Source organism: Canis lupus, unplaced genomic scaffold (genome assembly GCF_011100685.1).
Source record: "Canis lupus familiaris isolate Mischka breed German Shepherd unplaced genomic scaffold, alternate assembly UU_Cfam_GSD_1.0 chrUn_S133H293, whole genome shotgun sequence".
In the NCBI taxonomy this organism is placed as follows: domain Eukaryota; kingdom Metazoa; phylum Chordata; class Mammalia; order Carnivora; family Canidae; genus Canis; species Canis lupus.
Window position 1 is genome coordinate 14,252 of NW_023330165.1, and position 16,044 is coordinate 30,295.

General features: G+C 42.7%; 1 pseudogene; it reads left to right on the forward strand.

Moving 5' to 3' along the window:
• The first annotated feature begins 13,160 nt into the window (after positions 1 to 13,160).
• LOC119878266 lies at positions 13,161 to 15,524 on the forward strand (annotated as a pseudogene).
• The last annotated feature ends 520 nt before the right edge of the window (positions 15,525 to 16,044 follow it).

Consider the following 16,044-nt stretch of genomic DNA (forward strand, 5'->3'; position numbering starts at 1 on the left):
TTTCCCAGCTACATTTCAAAACTGCTTTGAACCGGGATCCCTGGATGGCGCAGTGGTTTGGGCGCCTGCCTCTTGGCCCAGGGCGCGATCCTGGAGATCGGGATCGAATCCCACGTCAGGCTCCCGGTGGCATGGAGCCTGCTTCTCCCTCTGCCTGTGTCTCTGCCTCTCTCTCTCACTGTGTACCTATCATAAATAAATAAAAATTAAAAAAAAAAAACTGCTTTGAACCAATGACTTCTTTTTCTACCTTCCATTCTCCTTCTCTTTTTTAACTAAAATGTCAGGTGTTACCTGATGTCAATCTTATGATTATATGTTAAGAATTTTGGAAGCAGATAACTTCTATAGTTAATTTCACAGGCAACAGATGGAAGGAATTGTGTCTAGGAGATAACTACATTTACCTGATAATTTGCGTGATGATTTCTAGACTTACAGAGAGACTAGATTTAATTGAAGATTTGGGCTTTTTATTGTGGCTATAATGGAGTGATGGTCCTTGGAAATCATGGGAAAAGTTGAATGCGTTTTGTATATGAGAGGAATCACAGGGACCATCGATTAAATTACAGTAAGCAGATTTGTAACATCAGCCCTCATGCTCTCCAACCCCTGCTGTATAATATATTAAGTTATGTTACATGGCAAAGGAGTTTTGCCAATGTAACTAAGGCTACTAATCAGTTGATCTTAAGATATGAAGCTATCTGTTTAAACTAACCTAATCAAATATAGTCATGACTACCATTATTAACATGTTAATTAACATGTTAAATTAATGAAATTTCACAATCCAAATATAATTATGAGATCCTGATGAGCCTGAGTTAATTTATATTTCCATATATACATATATGGAAATATGTGTATACATATATCACAATTTATGTATGTGTATATATAGCCCAAAATATATAGTGTATGTATGTGTGTATCCCAAAGAAGATAAATTTAGATTCTTGCTAACTCTGAAAATTTAAGAGACAGTGGCATCACCAAGATGCTGACATAGGTCATTTCTGCTTTATTCCCCTTCAGAAAAACAACTACTGATGAACAAGACACAGCTGAGAAATCCTAGAATAGAGATGATACTGAAACATCCCCTGCATCACAGAGACCAAGATAGACTGTATTAGAAGCGTAAGAGAAGCAACTCCATTCTGACTACTTTGTCTTTCTCCCAGACAGGAGCAACACCACATGGAAAGGTCTTCCTGAACCTCCAGTTCCCCCTCAAAAGAAGAGAACTCAAGGGGACAATCAGCACCACCACCACTACAGATTACTTCATGAGAGCCCCTACTCTGGTCTCGTGCCATGAGAATTGCAGGGGAAACTGTGAGGCTTGCAATAACCAACACACAGATCTTGGCAGATGCAATTCATGACTACAACTCCCTAAGTGATTAGTAATCCAAGTAGTGGCCCCAACCAGCAGCTTTGCTCATCACCAGAACCAAGTCTGGGACAAACTGTGACCAGAGAACTCACTGGAGTACATATCTGCTTGATTTGGGTTCTCATACAAGTTTTGCTGACTCTAGAAACTGTATCCAAGCAAGAAGTTGTAGCTCCATTTGCTGGGGAAACTGTCTTCTGGTCCATCTTGCCAGAGGGCACTGACAAGAAAACCTAAAAGCTGTATAGCTCAGCAATACTCCAACCAAGAGGTGTGTGGGTGGTTCGGACAGTCCCCGAGGCAAAGCCAGTACAGGGTATGAAAAATTCCCCTGCTGCACCCAGGCAGGGGAATTAATTCACAGCGAAGGCTGAGGGTGCATCATGGCCTCACCCATAAGAAAAACTCGTTTGGGGAACATGTGAGCAAGGCCAGGAGGCACCCCTCCCAACCCCACCCAAGCAAGTAACCTGAAACACAGCCACACCCACTGTGGCTCCCAGGCCCCATCTGACCAGAAGGGCTGGCAAGGATATCTGGAAGCTCTGTAACCAACAATGTGTAAGCCAATAAGCAGAAAGGCAGAGCTAACTGTCTAGAGCAAAGCCAGTACCAGGTGTCGAGGGGTGGCCTGCTGTACCTAGGCAGAGGAATTAACTCATAGCCAAGGTAGAGAGTAGCTTCTGGCTCTTACTGAGTCAAAAGACAGAAAAGCAGAGAAGCCTGGAGCAGCACCTCTCCATCCCATTCAGAAAAGGGAACTAAAACAGCCCCACCACTGAGGATAGCATCTCCCAGCCCCACCTGACCAGAAGGGCTGGTGAAAAAAGGGAGCTACAAAAGCCAGCAATACTGTAGCCAAGAGACAGACAGGCATATACAACAGTGAGCAGAACAAAGCCAGTGGCTCATATTTGGCCAGGGAACTTGGGACACAGGTCAGGATAAGATAACACACAAAGAGCTTTATTGCCTTTAAAGGTGCCCCTCCCACTGCTCCTGGGCAGAGAAACTAATTCATGGCCCCATTATATTAATATAGCCTTCAGCTTTTGTGACCTGGGAACTTAACAAGACCACATGGGGAGCTGCTGTACAGGCCATCCAAAAGCTCTGCTTCTAGCTGCACTTGAAAAGAGAGAACAGCCCATGGCTTTCTACATCTGCAGAGCAGATGACCAAGAAATTCAGTGCACACTCTTGTGTTGATTCAGGTACCCTCAAATGAGCCATGCGGACACTGGGTCCTCCCCTGCTAGTGAAGGGAAATGAATTTACAGCTCTGTCTACTAAATATAGTACCCAGTTCAGACCATCTAGTAAGCCAGATGGAAAATTCATGCAACTGGGGGGGGCCCATCCTACAGATTTCCACCTCTTTCCCTATACCCAAACTTAGAGCTTGGAAAGTTGCCTTGCCAAAAACTAGACCATAATAGCGGGTACCACCTGCCCAGTGACCTAAACTGAGGTGACTATTGAAGATCTATCTCTGCCAAAGCAAATCTATAGAGTCTAGAAGAGGAGCCAAATTATTCAAGTGTGCAGATACCAATGTAAGAAATCAAAGATAACAAAATCCAAGTAAATATGAGACCATCAAAGGAAACTAATAGGGACGCCTGTGTGGCTCAGTGGTTGGGCACCTGCCTTTGGCTCAGGGTGTGATCCTGGATTCCCAGGTTCAAGTCCCGCATCAGGCTCCTTGCATGCAGTCTGCTTGTGTCTCTGCATCTTTCTCTCTCTCTCTCTCATGAATAAATAAATAAAATCTTAAAAAAAAAGGAATCTAATAAAGTTCTAAAAACTGACCCTAAAAAATATGAAGATCTAGGAACTATCAGATTTATAATAATTTTCTTAACTTTAGGTAACTACAATAACATATAGACAATTAAATGAAATTAGGAAAATAATCCATGAAAACAACAAGAAGTTTGACAAGGCAATAGCAACCAGAAAAAAAACAACAAACCCAGAAATAAAGAGAAATCCTAGAGTTAAAAAAAAATAGTAATTGAGCTGAAGTAGTTAATAGAATTTCAAAAGTACACTTAGCCATGCAGAAGGAAAGAATTAGTGACCTAAAAATATAAGACATAGAAAAATTATCCAGTCAGAGAAACAAAAAGATAAAATAAGAAAGAGTGAAAAAATCCTAAGGGACTCATAAATACAATGGGAATTCCAGGAAAAGAGAATGAGAAAGGGCAGAAGCAAACTGAAAGCAATAGTGGTTAAACATTTCCCAAACCTGGGAAGAGAAATGAACATACAGAACCATAAGGCTCAAAAGACTTGAAATAGGCTGACTTTGAAAAAGGCTGTACCTGAAATAGGCTGACTTTGAAAAAAGCTGTACCAAGAAGGATCAATTAAATTGTCAAAGCCAAAGAAACCATTTTAAAAGCATTAAGGAAAAAAGAGAAAAGTACATACACGGGAACTTCTATGACTATAAGCAAATTTCTCAACAAAGACTTTTTAGGGCAGGACAAAATGGGATGACATATTCAAAATATTGAAGAATAATTAAGAATTCTATACCCAGCAGAGCTGTCCTTTAGAAATGGAGAAATAAAGACTTTTCCAAACAAAAGATGAGGGAGTTCATTACCACTACACCTGCCTTCTAAGAAACACTAAGGGAATTAAGGGAATTCTGAGTAAAAGTAAAACATAAGCCTTATAAAAATATAAAAAGAAAGTATAGGGATGCCTGGGTGGCTCAGTGGTTGAGCGTCTGCCTTTGTGGTCAGGGCATGATCCTGGAGTCCCGGGATCAAGTCCCACATCAGGCTCCCTGCATGGAGCCTACCTCTCTGTCTATGTTTCTGCCTCTCTCTCTCTGTGTCTCTCATGAATAAATAAATAAAGTTTAAAAAAAGAAAGTATAAAACTCACTGGTAATAGTAAACAGTTAAGGTTAGATTCTGTAATATGGTGATGGTGGTACATCATTCACTTACAACTCTAGTTTAAAAGTTAAAATAAATGTAGTAAAAATACAATAACTACAGTAATTGTTATTAGTTACAAATACAAAAATATGTAAATTTTATAAGAAATTACCTAAAATATGAGGGGGAGAAGAAGTAGAAGTATCAACTTTAGGAATTTCAGGAAGTAAAGTTGTTATCAGCTTAAAATAGGGTTTGTGATTTTAAGATGTTTTATGTAAGCCCATGAAAACCACAAAGGAAAAAAACTGTAGCAATCACACAGAAGAACAGGACAAAGAAGGCAAAGGATACTAGTACCAAAATACATTAAAACAAAAAAGAAAACATGGAACAATACATCTCCAAAGCAACTAGAAAACATTTAGACATGGAGAGAGAGGGAGAGACATGGGCAGAGGGAAAAGGAGGCTCCCCATGGGGAGCCAGATGCAAGACTCGATCACAGGACCCTAGGGTCACGCCCTGAGCCAAAGACATATGCTCAACCACAGACCACCCAGCATCCCAAAAGCAAGTTTTTAAAGGGCAAAAATAAGTCCTGATCTATCAATAGCTACTTTAAATGTAAATAATTCTCCAACCAAGACAGACAGAATAGCTAAATGAATTTAAAAGAGAAAGAAAGAAAGACCTAATATTTTAGCCTCAAAGACACACATAGACTGCAACTAAAGGGAAAGGAAGAGATATTTCAAGAAAATGGTAATGAGAAAAAAAAGCAGGAATAGCTGCATTTATATCAAACCAAGAGGCTTTAAAATCATAAAAAGAGAGGCACCTGGGTGGCTCGGTCAATTAAGTGTATGCTTTGGGCTCAGGTCATGATCCCCAGGGTCCCCAGCAGGGAATTTGCTTCTCTCTCTCCCTCTACCCCTACTCATGCTCTCCCTCCCTCTCTCAAGTAAATAAGTAAAATATGTGAAAAAAAGAAAAAAACAAAGTAAAATTATAAAAAGAGAGAACAAAAAGGTCATTATTTAATGATAAAAAGGTCAACACATCAACAAGATATAACAACTAGATATTTATGGAACCAACATCAAAGCATCCGAATAAATAAAGCAAAAAAGAACAGAGGTAAGAGACGAAATAAACACTAATACAATAACAGTTAAAGACTTTAACATGTTACGCTCAACAATAGTAGATTATCCAAGGAATCTATAAGTTAATAGCAGATTTGAACAATGCTAGAGGCCCAATGGACTTAGACGTATACAAAACATTCTGTGCAATAACAACCAAACACATTTTTCTTAAGTGCACATGGAACATTGTCTAGGATAGACTATATGGTAGGCCATAAAACAGGCCGTACCAAATTTGAGAAAATTAACACCATATCAAATATTTTTCTCTGACCACAATGATGTGAAAAGAAGTTGAGGGCAGCCCGGGTGGCTCAGCAGTTTAGCGCTGCCTTCAGCCCAGGGCATGATCCTGGAGACCTGGGATTGAGTCCTGCATGCTGCTCCCTGCATGGAGCCTTCTTCTCCGTCTCCTGTGTCTCTGCATCTCTCTCTCTCTCTCATGAATAAATAAATAAATAAAACCTTTTTTAAAAAAAAGACAATAGAAGTTGAAAATAAGGAAAACAGGAAAATTCATGAATACTCAGAAATTAAATAACACATTCCTGAACAATCGATGAATCCAAAAAAAATGGGGGGGAATAAAAGTTCCTTGAGACAAATGAAAATGGAAACATTACAAAAATTAAGGGGTGAAGCAAAAGCATTTCTAGGAGGAAATTTCATACCAATAAATGTCTACATTAAAAGGCAAGAAATATTCCAAATAAATAACCTAACTCTATCCTTAATGAACCAGAAAATAACTGAGCCCAAAGTTAGCAAAGAAAATGGAAAACAATGAAGATTAGAGCAGAAATAAATGAAATGGAGAAATTAAAAACAATAGAAAAGTTAACCAAACTAATAGTTGTTTCTTTGAAAAGATAAACAAAATTGATACATTTTAACAGGAAAAAAAAGAACTCAAATTACAAAATTATAAGTGAAAAGGGAGATATTACAATGAATACCACAAAGGTACAAAAATTCATACAAGGTTACTACAAACAACTATACACCAGGAAACTGACAACTGAGAAGATATAAAAAAATGTCTTTGAAACATACAACTTACTAAAATGGCGTCAGGAATAAATAGAAAATAAATAGACTAATTACTAGTAAGGAGAGTGAATCAGAAAAAGGAAGAAAGGAATGAAGGAAGGGAGGAAGGAAAGAAGGAAGGAAACAGAGAACAAAGGAAAGAAAGAGAAAGAGAAAAAGAAAAAGGAAAAAAAGAAAAAAAAAAACAGAAAAAGAAGTTCCTATGAAGAAAAGCCTAGAACCAGATGGCTTCACTGGTATATTTTACCAAACTTCTAAGAATTAATATACCAATATTCTCAAACTTCTCCAAAAAAACAAAAAGCAGAGAACATTCCCAATAAGCCTTATGAGGTCAGCACTATCTTCATGCTGAAAGACAGATGAGAACCCTACTAAAAGGGGATCCCTGGGTGGCGCAGCGGTTTGGCGCCTGCCTTTGGCCCAGGGCGCGATCCTGGAGACCCGGGATCGAATCCCACGTCGGGCTCCCGGTGCATGGAGCCTGCTTCTCCCTCTGCCTTTGTCTCTGCCTCTCTCTCTCTCTCTGTGACTATCATGAATAAATAAAAATTAAAAAAAAAACCCTACTAAAAAAGAAAACTATAGGCCAATATCCCTGATGATTATAAATGTGAACATTCTCAGCAAAATACTAGAAAAGATATCAGCAGCCTATTAAAAGGACCATTCACCATAATCAACTTGGATTTATCCCTGGGATGAAAGGATGGCTCAAAATATGGAAATCGATCAATGTGATACATCACATTAATAGAGTGAAAGAAAAGAATCCTATTATCATCTCAATAGACACAGAAAAAGCATTTGACAAAATCCAACAGTCATTCATGAAAAAAACAGTTAACAAATGAGGTATGGAAGTAACATGCCTCAAAATAATAAAGGCCATATTGACAAGCCCATAGCTGATGTCACACTCAATTGTGAAAGGTTGAAAGCTTTTCTTCCAAAATCAGGAACAAGATAAGGTGCCCACTCTCACCACTCCTCTTCAATATAGTACTAAAAGTCCTAGCTAGAGCAATTAGTCAACAAACAGAAAAGGCATCAGAATTCAAAAGGTAGAAGTAAAATGGTCTCTGTTTGCAAATAACATGTTTTTGTATAGAGAAAATCCTAAATATTCAACAAAAAAACTGTTAAAATAATCAACAAATTGAGCCCAGTTGTAAGACACAAAATTGACATACAAAATAAAATTTCTATAATAACAAATTTTCTGAAAAGGAAATAAAGAAACATATCCAATTTATAATTGCATGAAAAACAATAAAATACTTAGGAATAAATTTAAGGAAGTGAAAGATCTATGCTAACAACCGTAAGACAATGATGAAAGCAATTGAAGAAGACATAAATGAATGGAAAGATAGGGCAGCCCAGGTGGCTCAGCAGTTTAGTGCCGCCTTCGGCCCAGGGTGTGATCCTGGAGACCCAGGATCAAGTCACACGTTGGGTTCCCTGCATGGAGCCTGCTTCTCCCTCTGCCTCTGCCTGTGTCTCTGTTTCTTTCTCTGTATCTTTCATGAATAAATCAATAAAGTCTTTTAAAAAATGGAAAGGTATCCTATGTTACTGGACTGCAAGAATCACTATTATTAAAATGTCAATACTACCAAAAACCATCTATAGATCAATGCAGTCCCTATTGAGATTCCAGTGGCTTTTTTTTTTTTTAGCAAAAGTAGAAAAAAAAAAAACCCTAAAATTTATATGAAGCAAAAAAAAAAAAAAAAAAAGCAAAGAAATCCTGAGAAAGAACAAGGCATGAGGCATTATTGTTCCTGATTTTTTATATTTATTATAAAGCCATGGTCACTAAAACAGTAGAGTACTGGCACAGAAGCAAAGAGAACAATGGAATAAGGAATTCAGACACAAATCCAAGCATATATGGTCAACAAATATTTGACAAGCGAGTCAAGAATGCTCAATGAAGAATTGTCTCTTCAATAAATGATGTTGCAGCAAATGGATACTCACATGTAAAAGAATGAAACTGGGCCCATAGCTTACACCACTCACAACATTAACTCAAAATTAAATAAATGCTTAACTGTGAGACCTGAAACCATGAAACTCCTAGAAGTAAAACACAGGATAAAAGCTCCTTGACACTGGTCTTGGTAATTATATTTTGGAAATCACACATAAAATGTAACCAAAAAATAAAAAATAGACAAGTGGGAATACATCAAACTAAAAAGTTTCTTCACATCTGAGGAAGCCATCAACTAATTGAAAAGACAACCTACAGAACAGAGAAAAAATATTCACAAACCATATATCTGATAAGGGATTAATAGCCAAACCAAATAAATAATGCACATAACTCTATGGCAGAAAAATCACCCAATTTAAAAATGAGCAAAAAACCTAATAACCATTTTTCAAAAAAAGATACACAGATAGGCAACAGGTATATGAAAAGATGTTCAACACTTCTAGTCATTAGGGAAATACAAATTAAAACTACAATGAGATACCACCTCATGCCTGTTAGAATGGCCATCATCCAAAAGACAAAAGATAACAAATGCTGGTATGGATGTAGAGGAAAGGGAACCCTTGTGCACTCTTGGGGGCGGTGTGTGTTGTAAACTGGTACAGCCACTGTGGAAAACAGAATGAAGGCTCCTCAAAAATTAAAAATAGAACTAGTTACAGTCCATTTCTGGGAATGTATCCAAAGGAATTGAAAACACAAGAAAAGATAAATGAACCTCCCGATACACAGCAGCATTATTTATAATAGCAGAAACAGGGAAACAATCGAAGTGTCCAATGATGGAGGAATGGTTAGAGCAGTTGTGGCATATATGGTTGACTCCTGAACAACGAGGTGTGATCCTCCACATAGTTGAAAATCTGCATATAAAATTTGACTTTCCAAAATTAAGAGGCAGACTCTTAATAGCTTACCGTTGACTGGAAGCCTTACTAATAGCATAAACAGTCAACTAATACATACTTTGTTTACGCATTATATATTGTATTCTCACAATTAGGTAAACTAAAGAAAGGAAGGCGCTATGATGTATACCTTAAACCTCATTCAGTGATGTATGTCAACTATCTCTCAATAAAAGTGAAAAGAGATGAAAAGATACAATTGTCACTTGCTTTTTTGAAATATTTGCAGTAGCCTCCTACTGACTCCTCTTTCCTGAAGGACCCTAGAGGTCCAAGTTGGGAGTCATGAATCCAGTGAGGGAGGGGGGGAATGTGCTTCTCCCCCCGCCACTATCAGAGTCTTTAGTATCACCCAAGAATCTTCTATTTCTCCATTAGTCCTAGTTTCCAAGGCAAAATTTCCATAGTGATCACCACCACAGCTCCCCACCTTGCAGAGTCTACCCCTGTATACTCCATCACTCCTCTGTTACCACAGATAAATTGTTTGGGTTCCTAGCAGAGGCCATTCTCTACTCATATACTGGGTCACATCCTCTCTTGGCTATTCAACAACTCCATCTCTCCAGAAAATCCTCCCCCCTCTTGCATCACGCACACTATCCTTCTTTATTCTCCACACCTCTTCCACAAGTCTAGAGAAACATGTTGGTAAACTCTCTTGGCCCCATTTCATGTAAGAGCCACCACCTCATTTCTCAGTTTTCCTAAATGAAGTCTTAGAGGTTGATGAAAATTATAACTTTCCAATTTTCTCTTGAGCTCCCTCCAATCAAGCTTTCTCCTCTTGCTAAGATCCACAATTACTTCATAACATTGTATCCGAAGTCAATTCGCAGTCCTCATCTTGGTCTATCAGCAATATGTGACAGTTAACCAGGTTTTCCACTATCCTGAAACACTGAGAACTTGCCTTTCAAGACAGTAAATTTTCTGAATTTCCTTCCTTCTTTCCTCATTGTTCCTTTCTTCATCTCTGCTGGTTCTTCCTTTGACCTTGTTTCTAGATCTTTGATCTTCTATCTTCATTACTTTAGAGAACTCTTCTAGTTGCAGGATTTAAGTGTCATCTCTATGCTGATGTCTCACCAATCTGTATCTCCAGCCTGAACCTCTTCCTTGAACTCCAGATTCATATATCTAATTCTCTATTAGACATTTTTTTTCTGGGCAGCCCAGGTGGCTCAGCGGTTTAGCACCACCTTCAGCCCAGGGTGTGATCCTGGAGCCCCGGGATCAAGTCCCATATCGGGCTCCCTGCATGGAGCTAGCTTCTCCCTCTGCCTATGTCTCTGCCTGCCTCTCTCTCTCTCTCTCTCTCTCTCTCTGTCTCTCTCTCTCTCTCTCTCACACACACACAAAAATAAAATCTTTAAAAATATATATTTAAAAAATACATATTTTCCTGAATATCTAACTGGCATCTCCAATGTAATACAACCAGGAATGATCTTCTGAGCTTTTCCTTCAAACATTCAAACATAAGTTTTTCTTAGAGACTCCTAAGGTCTTAGCAGACAGATTGTGAACCTTGGTTGCATGTTATAGTCACATGGGGGGCCTGAGTTCCACCTCCCAATGATTGTAACCCAATTGGTCATGGCATCCAGAGTGTTAGAAGCTCTCTATGTAGCTTCTCCAAAGAAGCCAAGATTGAGGACTGTAGCTCTGGATGGGTTGCTTCTTCCTTTAACCTCAAATCCTATTATTTTTTCCCCATAAACACTCTCCTCCAGCCACACTGGTCCCCTTGCTATTGCTCAACTCACCAAATATGCTCCCCTTTCAATTCCTTCTTTGTGCCTGGAACACTTTTACCTAAAATAGCCTTAAGATTTATTTCCTTATCTTTTCAAGTCTTTGCTTTAAATCACTGTGTCATTGAGATCTACTATGACCACCCTATTTAAGTTTGCAAAGTTCTCTGCCAACCACATCATTTCCCCATTACCCTTACCAGGACTTTTTTTTTTTTCCTTCAGCATTATGCCCTTCAAAAAGATGTAATTTACTCATTTATTATAGGTTCAGTCTCTCCCCAGTTAGGAAGCAGACTCTGAGAGCAGAGGAATATCTGCATCTTTGCTTACTGTGGGATCTCAGATCATGCATGATATATAGCAGGTACTCAAAAAACGAGCACTAGTGACATTCCTTTTTCTAATATGAAATTTTCTCCTTTCTCATTTTCATCAAATTCTTGGTTCTGTTTAAGAGTTAGACCTATTTGCTGGTATCCCAAAACAACCCTACTTAATAGTTCATCCACTTCTAATTTTTTTCCAAAGGCTTATCTTTCCTTACATTTCCTTAATTATGAGCTTCTCCTTAGGGTTTAGTATTTGACCCTTTATCCTTATTTATATTTACACTTAACAACCTCTCTCCTTTGAAAAGAGGAGACTTCATTTTTCAGACTTCAGCTAGAATGGAAAATTTAAAGTGGTGCCGCCATGTCAAAGTTTTAGTTAAGAACACTGGACCTTCCTCTCACCCAGGTAAATCCAGTACAGTATCAAAGCTTCAATTATTTACGTCAATAAATCCAAATTTTGTTTCTCTAATGCACTGTTCTCTTATTAGTGTCAAAAAAAAGTAATGATCTCCTCCCTCCCTCCTGCTCCCCCCCCCCCCACACTCTATATCTTATAAGTCAAGATAAAAATTCAGGAGTATTACTTAAAACATCCCTTTTCCCTTTCTCCCAAAACTCAGCCAAGCGTTTCTTTATTCTACTTATTAAATTTTTATTATGACCTATCTCTTCCATGTCATTTCTGTTCATGATAATCTCTTACCTTTCCTCTTAAAGCCTCCCAACTGAAACCATTATTTCCCTACTTTCCCCTTCAATACATTCTACACACTGCCAAAGTATAAACATTTAAAGACCTTTAAAATTCATGCAATTGCATTAAAATCCTTAAATGGCTTTCGTATTATTTAGTATAATAATCCTTACCATGGTTAAGCTAATACTCAACAATCTCTATGCTTCTCTTGCACATAAGCTCAAACTATCACAGTTTCTTTAATAAATCAAGATTACTTTCCTCCTCACTCATTTTAATGCCTTACCACAGTCCATTTCTTCTGTTTGGAACCTCCCATTTATGTTCACTTAGCTATTCAAATTCATTCTATCACATCCTTTTAAAAGTTAATGAGATTCATATAGTCAATGGATCTTGACAAAGGACTAGACAACACAGTGAAAGAAAAGGACAGTATTTTCAACAAATGATAATGTAAAACTGGACACCACATGCAAAAATACTGAGTCCAGACACAGACTTCACATCCTTCACAAATATAAACTCAGATCACAGTTCTAAATATAAAATGCAGAATTATAAAACCTCTGCAAGATAATGTAGGAGAAAATGCAGGTGAACTTGGGTATGGCTATGATTTTGATCCAACACCAGGGCACAATCCATGAAAGAAATAACTGATACACTGGACTCCATTAAAATTTTCTGTTCTGCAAACAGCAATGTCAAGAGAATAAGAAGACAAAGCACAGAGTTGGAGAAAATATTTACAAAAGAACCATCTAATAAAGAACTGTTATCCAGAATCTATATAGGGAGCGGAGGGACGGCCGTCGGAGCCGCCGAGGCCAAGTGCTGCCTGGCTGGGCCTACAAAGGGGATGTCAGGCCTCCAAAAGGAGCGCAGTGGAAGCGAGGGCCTCCCTGAGCCGCTGCTGTGACGGCCAGTGAGCGAGCCGCGGAGGATGTCCACCACCAGGACGGTCGCGCCCGCGGGGATCCCGGGGAACCCGCGGGAGGTCTCCAACCCCGCCAAGCCTGGCCGCAAGACCAAGCAGCTGCAGTACGCGCAGAACGTGGTGGTAAAGACGCCCTGGAATCACCAGCTCGCCTGGCCCTTCTACCAGCCCGTGGATGCAATCAAGCTAAACCTGCCCGATTACCATAAAATCATAAACACCCAATGGATATGGGGACTATTCAGAAGAGACTAGAAAATAATTATTACTGGAGCGCCAGCGAATGCGTGCAGGACTTCCACACCATGTTTACAAATTGTTACATTTACAACAAGCCCACAGATGACACAGTGCTAACGGCCCAAGCCTTAGAGAAAATTTTTCTGCAGAGAGTGGCCCAGGTGCCCCAGGACGAAGTTGAATTATTACCCCCTGCTCCGAAGGGCAAAGGCCGGAACGCGGCGCAGGAACCCGGAGTGCAGGTGGGCAGCAAGTGGTGGCCGTGTCCTCTGTCTCCCCAGCAACCCCCTTCCAGAGCGTCCCCCCACTGTCTCCAGACGCCTGTCATTGCTGCCCCCCTCTGCCAACCATTACCGCAAACATCACGTCGGTCCCTGCGCCCCCGCCGCCGCCCCACCCCCTCCCTCGACGCCCATCATCCATCCCTGTGGTCCCTCCCACAGCGCCTGTCGTCAAGGAAAAGGGTGCAAAGCGGAAAGCAGCCACCACGACGCCCACTCCATCCGCGAGCCGGAGCGAATCGCCGCCGCCATCGTCAGACCCCAAGCAGGCCGAGGTGGGGGCTCGGCGAGAGAGTGGGGGCCGCCCCATCGCACCGCCCTGGAAGGGTCTAGAGGACGGCGAGGTGCCTCAGCATGCGGGCCGGAAGGGCGAGCTGCCGAGCACTCGCGGCACTGTGACAGCGTCCTCGAGGACAGGCCGTGCAAGAAGCGTGCGGCCTGCGCCTGGCCCTTCTCCAGCCGGTGGACGCCGAGGCCCTGGAGCTGCACGACTACCACGACGTCACCGAGCACCCGATGGACCTCAGCACTGTCAAGAAGACGGACAGTCGCGAGTGCCCAGACGCGCAGGGCTTCGCTGCTGACACCCGGTTCATGTTCTCCAGCTGTTACCAGTACAACCCCCAGGCCACAAGGTGGTGGCCGTGGCCAGGAAGCTGCGGCCGTGTTTGAGGTGCGGTTTGCTAAGATGCCGGCTGAGCCGGGGGAGGCGCCGGCCCTGCCTGCGCCCGCAGCCCCCGTGCTGAGCAGGGGCGCCGAGAGCAGCCGCAGCAGCGAGGAGAGCTCGGAGGAGGAGGAGGAGGAGGAGGAGGAGGAGGAGGAGGAGGAGGAGGAGGAGGAGGAGGGGGAGGAGGAGGAGCGGGCCCGGCTGGCGGAGCTGCAGGAGCAGCTGAAGGCTGTGCACGAGCAGCTCGCCGCCCTGTCGCGGGCCCGGGAACAAGCCAGAGAGGAAGAAGGAGCCGAAGGGAAAGGAGGAGAAGGAGGAGGACGCGGACGAAGACGAGGACACGGAGAGGCACAAGGCCAAGTCTGAGGACGAGAAGGCCAAGGGGGCCCCGCCGCCAAGCAGGCCCAACCGAAGAGGGCTCCCGCCGAGAAGGCCGGCAGCGCAGCCAGGCCAGCAGGCAGCCGAAGCAGGGCGGCAAGCAGGCATCGGCCTCGACGACCCGGAGAGGAGGAGCAAGGCCTGCCCGTGAGCTAGGCCGAGGGCGCCAGCTCAGCCTAGACCGCCCGGCTGCCCGGGGACACGGGGCTGCGGGGTCCACTTCATCCAGTCCCGGAGCCCTCGCTCAGGGACCCAGGCCTGAGCAGAGAGAGATTGACTTTGAGCCTCTGAAACCCACCACTGTGCGGGAGCTAGAGAGATGCGTCAAGTGTTGTTGACAGGAAAAGCCAAGGGAGCCTTTCTCCACGAGCGGGAAGAAGCAGGCGGCCAAGTCCAAGGAGGAGTTAGCTCAGGAAAGGAAGGAGTCGGAGACGCGCGGCAGGACGTCCGTGGGCAGCTGAACAACGAGAAGCCTGCCAAGGAGGAGAAAGCGGGCTCTGCGCCCTCGGGAGGGCCGCCCGGCTCAGCAGCAGCAGCTCCTCGGTCCGGGAGCAGCAGTTCGGCGGATCCAGCTCCACTGCAGCGACTCAGACTGAGCGCTGGACTCGCACATCAGGACAAAACCAGCGAAGTCGCACCCGCCGGAACTCTGCAGTGTCCCTTGCTCTGGTTGATCTGCTGCTCTGGTTCCGCGCCTGCAGGTTTTCTTTAAAACTCAGTGTTACGGAATCCAGGGATCCCGGGTGGCGCAGCGGTTTGGCGCCTGCCTCTGGCCCAGGGCGCGATCCTGGAGCCCCGGGATCGAGTCCCACGTCGGGCTCCCGGTGCATGGAGCCTGCTTCTCCCTCTGCCTGTGTCTCTGCCTCTCTCTCTCTCTCTCTCTCTCTCTCTCTCTCTGTGACTATCATAAATAAATAAACTCAGTGTTATGGAATCTTCCAGTTTTGGCTTTAATAGGTCTAAGATCTTTCTCGTGTGTATGTGAGGCTTTATGAGAAGGTGTGAACCCGCATAAAGCCTTCCCTTCCTTACTGAGTTGAGTTGCTTGGAGACGGCAACTTCAAACGCTGACCTGATGACCGTAGAAAACCATGTCAGATGTGATCTGAAGTTTCTTGCAAAGCCCCTTTCTTATGCCCAAGCTGGTCTGTAGCTCCAGAAAGCATTGTTTGAAAGGAAGTTTCTCTGAGATGGTACTGCACCGAAGGCTGTCAGCTTTGCAAACAGGCGATGTCTCTGTCCCCCCAGCTCAGCCCCGCGGCTGGGGTCACCTCTTGCTGCAGGGTGGGGGGACTGTGGAGGTGCTGCGGGCTCCAGTCCGGGC